Source organism: Arachis hypogaea, chromosome 12 (assembly GCF_003086295.3).
Source record: "Arachis hypogaea cultivar Tifrunner chromosome 12, arahy.Tifrunner.gnm2.J5K5, whole genome shotgun sequence".
In the NCBI taxonomy this organism is placed as follows: domain Eukaryota; kingdom Viridiplantae; phylum Streptophyta; class Magnoliopsida; order Fabales; family Fabaceae; genus Arachis; species Arachis hypogaea.
In genome coordinates this window covers 37,834,812-37,841,864 of record NC_092047.1, presented here as the reverse complement: position 1 = coordinate 37,841,864, position 7,053 = coordinate 37,834,812, and the positions used below count along the sequence as shown (strand labels likewise).

Sequence of the window (7,053 nt, the reverse complement as noted above, 5' to 3'; positions counted from 1 at the left end):
GATATAATTGATCTATCTTAAGCCATTGTTAAAAAATATAATAGAAAGTTAAAAAATACAACACCAAAGCTATATTTCATAGCAATTGAACCTTCAACTTCAACTATACTTTTTCCAACTAAAGAAGTAAACAAAAAGCAAAGGCTACCAAGAAAACGAACTCACTTCTTTATCCATATTATTAACAAGTGCCAAAGAGAGACAAAAGGAGGAAAATACAGGCTTGCTCGCTACAAAACTTCCAACCAATATCAATCTAGAAGTTGCTATTAATGAAAATCAAGAAATGCGTTTTTAGTTTCTAATTCTGAACGGGGGTGTACTTTGCAGCTTTCATCAAAGTCAATGCGCTTCTGCATCCATAGTATATGAAAAAGGTTTCATCCATTAATCATAATGGCTACAGTCCAAGTTCAGAAAGTAGCTAGCGCCATCTTGGCGTTTCCGCATAAAAAAAATGTAGGTCAAGGGTGATATAAGAATGCCACTGCCACCAATCTACATTAAACGAATGTAATCAACATTCTATTATGTATGAGAATCATAGATGAAAGGAAATTCATATAGTCACTATTTTATGCCAAGTCCATGTAGTAATGCTAGCCACTGCTAGTGACAGTAATACATCATGTAGACTAACATTTTATCCCAAACCAAATATAATTGGGTTATTTGGACTCGAGTTATTCAGAATAACAAGGCTTCATATCAAATCCAAACAGATGCTTTGAAAATAATGTAAAAACTCACCGCTCTCAGCTGTTGTATAGACTTGTATAGTGCCTTCTTGGGTGCACATATCACTATGTTATAGTAGTCTGCTATTACCTTCCCATCCCGTTTGTAAAAAACAGGACTTATAGTGGGTCCTTGTAGAAGATAATCACATGTTCTCTTAAAATTGAGAACAAATTGTAGTGAAAAAATAATGATACTACTCATGATTATAGTAGATAGTATATGACAAACTTTGCTATTGCAAAAAGAAAATGCTGTAAGGAAAGCTTCCACCGGTGAAAAAAAAATGAAAAATGAAGGTAACAACACTTTTATAAAGATGACAAACATTCTTCTTCTAATCTATCTAGTCAAATGAAAACTATTTTTCTTTCCCTTTTGGTTTCACTATCTACTGTACAACTTTTAAGTAGTGGTGCAAACTTTTTACATAGAAAGACTACATATATATTTTTTGGGGGCCGTGGGAATAACCAAATCCAATTGAAAAAGACTCAGTTACAAGCATCACCACCAATGAATTGAAGAAACATTATGGTGTCACTAAAGAAAAATAAAATGACTAACCCAATCCCCATCAGTGTCCAAAAAATTTCATAATCCAAGCAACTAGTGTCCATATCCACTTTATTATTGACAGCACAACCTTCAGCACTTCCACAGCTGCTGGCACTACTTGTGCTGTTAATATTGATGGACGAGGACCAGGATTCTGAAGCGTCATTGTTACTAGGGCGATTCCTTTAACCTTATTGGTGTTCTTGCTTCTGATTAACTAACTGATTTTCTTGATGATCATTTGAAAAGAAAGGCACAGCAACACGGACATCCTTTGCCTCCGATCTTTCTTGATCATTTGCTTTCCATGGCCATGCCATTGTTTTCTTTTGAATCCATGCTTCAGCCCTAGACGTTATAATCTTGTGAATAGATTTTCCTTCACTATTATCGGCAGATTCTTTCAAACTTTTTCCATGGGATCTTTCCTCACCATGAGAAAATATACCAAAAGGGGACTGCATCACATCACCTCTGGGTGTGCTAGCTCTACTGGAATTAGCATCCTCTCTATGGTCTACAAAACCAACTTCTGAGAAACTAAAATGCTCAGATTGATGACTTCCTTCGCTCCCGCTTTGACGATCACCGTTATTTTCTCCTGTCCGGATTCTTGACTTAACTTTTTTACTTACCTTTGATGCCTATTTAATGGTTCTAACATCAAGACATGCTATGCTATACTAGTATAAATTACGGAAACATGAAAGTTACAGCACTAACCAAATTTGAGAACTTGGATGCTATAGAAGTTTAGAGAGGCTACTGAATATCAAGGCCAAGTTTATTTGAAATGCTACTTCTAAGAGGCCTAGAGCCTGAACCTGATTCAGCATTGTTTGCAGCCAAGCACGGAACTCTCGTTTCAACAAAGAGCCGTGAATCACTCGAGATCCCACTAAATCCCAACTAAACTTCCATCATCATCACAGAAAGGAGTATTCGTCGCCACCGCCAGGAACTGCTCTCCCATCTTGTTTTGCCCAGTCCAGCTCTCTCCCATTACGACATGGTTCACAATATCATCAGCCAAGGCAAAATCACTGGGGTCAACAATCAGCTCAATCCCATCCTGTCCAAGAGCTTCCTCTGCAGCATAACCATACAAATTTTCGGCACTTCGGTTCCTGCAAAATCATTGCAAATCAAATCCAAGAGAGTGAAAAGGCGAAAAAAACTCTAAATGTAGGCCCCTCACTCCCCACAATTCATGAAATCAACAAGATAAGACAGGACAGAACATATCAAAACTAACATGCAAATCCATTTTTAGCTAAGGACTTGTCATCTCCGAAATCCAAATCATATATACGGGTTGCGCTGCGAAGATGAGCGGATGAGAGAGACGACAGAGGGAAAGGAAGAGAAAATGCATCCATGAATTGAAAAGGCATGATGATTAACTAACCTCCAAGCATTGAAACAGTTTCTTGCGCGGTGGTGGCGAAAGCAGGTTGCGGCGTCGTCTGAGGCGTGTTGCGGCGGCGAGGATAAGCGAACGAGAGATACAGCATAGGAAGAGGATGAGAGAATGGTAGTGATTGAAATTGGATGAAAAGCCCTAGCAGACATGCTTCTCTTCTCTGAATCTGAAATTAAAAGGAAAAGGAAAAAATGTAAAAAACAAAAATTAAGGGGATCAATATCTAATTATTAATTTTTCCAAAAAAAGGGGTATATTTTGTAATTATTTTGATGATGGTTAATCATACTCCTACATTTCCATGGCAAAAAAAAAATAATCTAAGTAACAATAATAAATAAATTAATTAAAAAAAGAAAACAATTCAGTTAATAAACTTTTTAATAGAGAGAATTTCAGTAAATTTGGTTAGGAGGAATGAAGGAGATGCAGGTATATATAGAAGTTAGAGATTGGAAAAGACCAAAAAAAATATTTCAGTTGATATTTTCTTTAGAATTCTCTTTTGAACAAGGTTAATATAATGGTAACACATGCAACTAATAACACGCACATGTCATGATCATGTTAATGAAATATCGAATAATTCTTTATCATCTGTCCCAATATGAACTTGGAATTATAACAAATAATAATAGTAAACTTCAATATTTTCGCCTTTTACTAATATTGACAAAGTCCATATTTTCTTTTAATTTGAACCAAACGACTCTATTTTCATTTTGCCTTTGCAACAACTTGTTGCCTGTCATGTAATCATAATGTAAAACCAACACATAATCATTTAGCAATTAGAAGAATTATTTGTCCCATATAAAATCTCTATCCTAATACAATTATCTGTCTTCAATAATAAAATGTATGTTGGAATACAAAAGATCCCTGGAGTGAAAACTAAAATGATGGAAAGAATAATAACCAAGCGACTATGTTGATACGTATATGATGAAGAAAAGAGTTTGAAATTAATTGAGCTGAGAAATGGTAAAATAAATCAAATAAAAAATTAAATAAATTTCTTTTACATATAAAAATTTAAGTCAAATAAAAAACTTCTCAATAATAATTTCTAAATTTAATTAATTAAAATTCAATGTCAACATAATTTTTTCTTTTGCATATTTTTTATTTTAAAATAATTTTTATTTTATTTAATTACTAGAATAAAATTCCTTTCTAAAGAAATATATAATTATCAACTAAAATAACTAAATTTGTATAAAATTTATAAAATTGACCTAAAAAATTCTAATAATTTTATTGAGAAGACAAGTTTTTGTGTAGTATTTATAAAAGTAGTTTGTTAATAAGATTTAAAAATTGAATTATATTGAATAAGAGTTTAATTGAAAAAAGACCGTTAGTCGATCTTAAATATAAATATTAACACAGTATCATGTATACTATGAAAAATGGTTTAATAATAATAATAAAGTAAATTAGAAGTCATTTGACAATAATACTAACGAGGCACCGAATTCGATGGTTCCAAAACGTTTGGACCATTAAATGGTCCTATAACAAAATATGTTTTTTAAGTTTTTCAATAACTACTAAATAGTCCGTTTCTAATTTTAATTACAAATTAACCCCATATATTTTATTTAATTATAGAAATTATTTTTTATTTTATAAATTATTATTTTATCATTCATTTATTATGTTTATTAATAATCAAAAATAAAAACAATAACGAATTAGATCTTCCATTGATCATAATAACTTTTTGTCAATTCCAATCGATTAAAAGTTTATCTTTGATCCATTATATCCGTCGAGGATTTTGAAATCGTATTTCTTAGAAAATCAATCGATTGAATTAACAAAACAACCGATTGAAGTTCAGGTTTCCCATAACTCAATCGATTTATAAACCATTAGTCACGGTGCGATTCAAAATTTATAAAAACGATATGAAAATTGAGAACGGCGCGATTCAAAATTCAATCGATTGGATTATCCTACCAATCGATTGAATGCAGAAAAAAACTTATTTACATCACATTTCAATTGATTGAATGATCATACCAATCGATTGAATTAGAATATACCATTAGTTACGTACAAAATTTAATCGATTGTATTATCATACCAATCGATTAAACCTTCATATATCATTTTAATAGCGGCCTTCAATCGATTGGGTAATATAAACAATCGATTGAATTATAAAAAACCCATATTCTAGTCATCGTTCAATCGACTGGGTAATATGACGAATTGATTGATTTTTACGAAAACCATACTGCCTTACAACTTTCAATCGATTGTTTTGTGGTAACCTGAAGTCCAATCGATTGAGTTATGTGAAACCTGAAATTCAATCGATTGTTTTGTTAATCCAATCGATTGATTTTTTAAGAAACATGATTTCAAAATCCTCAACGGATGTAATGGATCAAAGATAAACTTTTAATCGATTGGGATGACCAAAAAGTTATTACGATCAATGGAAGATCTAATTCGTCATTGTTTTTGTTTTTGATTATTAATAAACATAATAGATGAATGATAAAATAATAATTTATAATTTATAAAATAAAAAATATTTTTTATAATTAAATAAAATATATGGGGTTAATTTGTAATTAAAATTAGAAACGAACTATTTAGCAGTTATTAAAAAACTTAAAATACATGTTTTGTTATGGAACCATTTAATGATCCAAACGTTTTGGGACCATCGAATCTTTTGCCTACTAACGATCACTACAAGAGAAAAGGCCTATGGCCACGCTTTTTTTTTGCTACGCTTTAAAAGCGTGGCCAAAAGTAGGCTATGGCCACGCTTATGTGTGGGTGGCGTTTGAATAGAGATTTTGCCACGCTTTTTTTTGCTACGCTTTAAAAGCGTGCCGAAATCTCTCTATGGCCACGTTTTTATGAGGGTGGCAGTTGATGTGAGATTTAACCACGTTTTTTTCTGCCACGCTTATAAAGCATAGCCATAGAGAGATGTCGGCATGCTTTTAAAGCGTAGCAACAGAAATTTATTATTGTGGCGTTTTAAAAGCGTAGCCGTTTCCTACAAGCCTTTTGGCACGCTTCAAAAGCGTGGCCAAAAGGTTCCCTTAGAAAAAAAAATTAAAGAAGCTTGAATTAACAAAAACGCTCCAGATAGCTAGAGATAGATCAATTCTTCGTGATTCTAACACTTAGAGAAAAAAAGCTAACTCCTTCTGCCCTAACTCCTCCTTCGAAAGCCCCAATGGCAATTGCAACCACCAATCTCCTCCTTCTTTGTGCCTCACCGCTTCCCCCTCCGAAAGCCCTAGCTAACCATTCTTCAATTTTTTCGCCTTAACCCTTCTTCAAAAGCCCTAACCCCTGCCCTCACCGCGATGACAATACTCCAACGAAGAACGACGAAGCCCTCCCTTCCGTGCTGCCGCTCGCTTCCTGCTTCTTCGCTTCTGTGAAGAACGACGAAGCCCTCCCTTCCGCGCTGCCGCTCGCTTCCTGGTTCTTCGCCTCCCTGAAGAACGACGAAGCCCTCCTTTTCGCGCTGCCGCCCGCTTCCTGGTTCTTCGCTTCCGTGAAGAATGACGAAGCCCTCCCATCCGCGCTGCCGCTCGCTTCCTGCTTCTTCGCTTCCGTGAAGAACGACGAAGCCCTAACATCTGACGAGGTGGAAAAGCGCCATTTCCAGCTTCGAATAAGGCTGTAGGTTTCTCCTCCTTTTGTTTTTCTGCAGTCAGATTCATGAGGATGACTCTAAGTTTTCAGTCTTTTTTTTTATTGTTCATTGTTTTGATTCTCATGCATTTCTTCAGGAGAAGGTGAGGAACCCGTTAGTCGAGAACTATCCTAAGCAGTTCGGGATCAGAGGAGCAGAGGAAGAAGAGGATCCTCAAGCAGAGGTTGAAGGCTCCACCAGCTTTGAACTAGTTCACCAAGACCCTTGACAAGAACCTAGGTGCGTAAATAAGTATCTCCATTTTGTTTCATTTACCCTGTTTTATGTTTGTGTAATGCTTCAAGTGTAGTAATATTTCCCTCTTATGGCAATTAGATGATGCTTCTGATCACTTTATTTTTCTATCTAACTGCATTTAACTTCCTCTTTGCAATTTCACCTTTTGGAAATGATCTCAGTTTCAGAAAAGGAAAGGGAAGCTTGAAAGCTAAACATGTATATGGTGAATGTTTTGAAGTTGTAGCTTCATTTTCTGAGAGAAATAGTGCATCCTGTTGATCTTGTTGGTGGTGTTGTTTGACTGAAATTTTAAGAATGTAATAGACTTCTCAAAGTTTTATAAAAACTATTTTTCACTATTTTTGGATGTCTAGATTGAGAGCAGAAATTTATGAAAATTATTGCCATTTCTACAATA

At 34.4% G+C, this 7,053-nt stretch overlaps 1 pseudogene; it reads right to left on the bottom strand.

Annotated features, from left to right (window-relative positions):
- Positions 1-301: 301 nt before the first annotated feature.
- LOC112729971 (uncharacterized) lies at positions 302-6,423 on the bottom strand (annotated as a pseudogene).
- Positions 6,424-7,053: the final 630 nt, after the last annotated feature.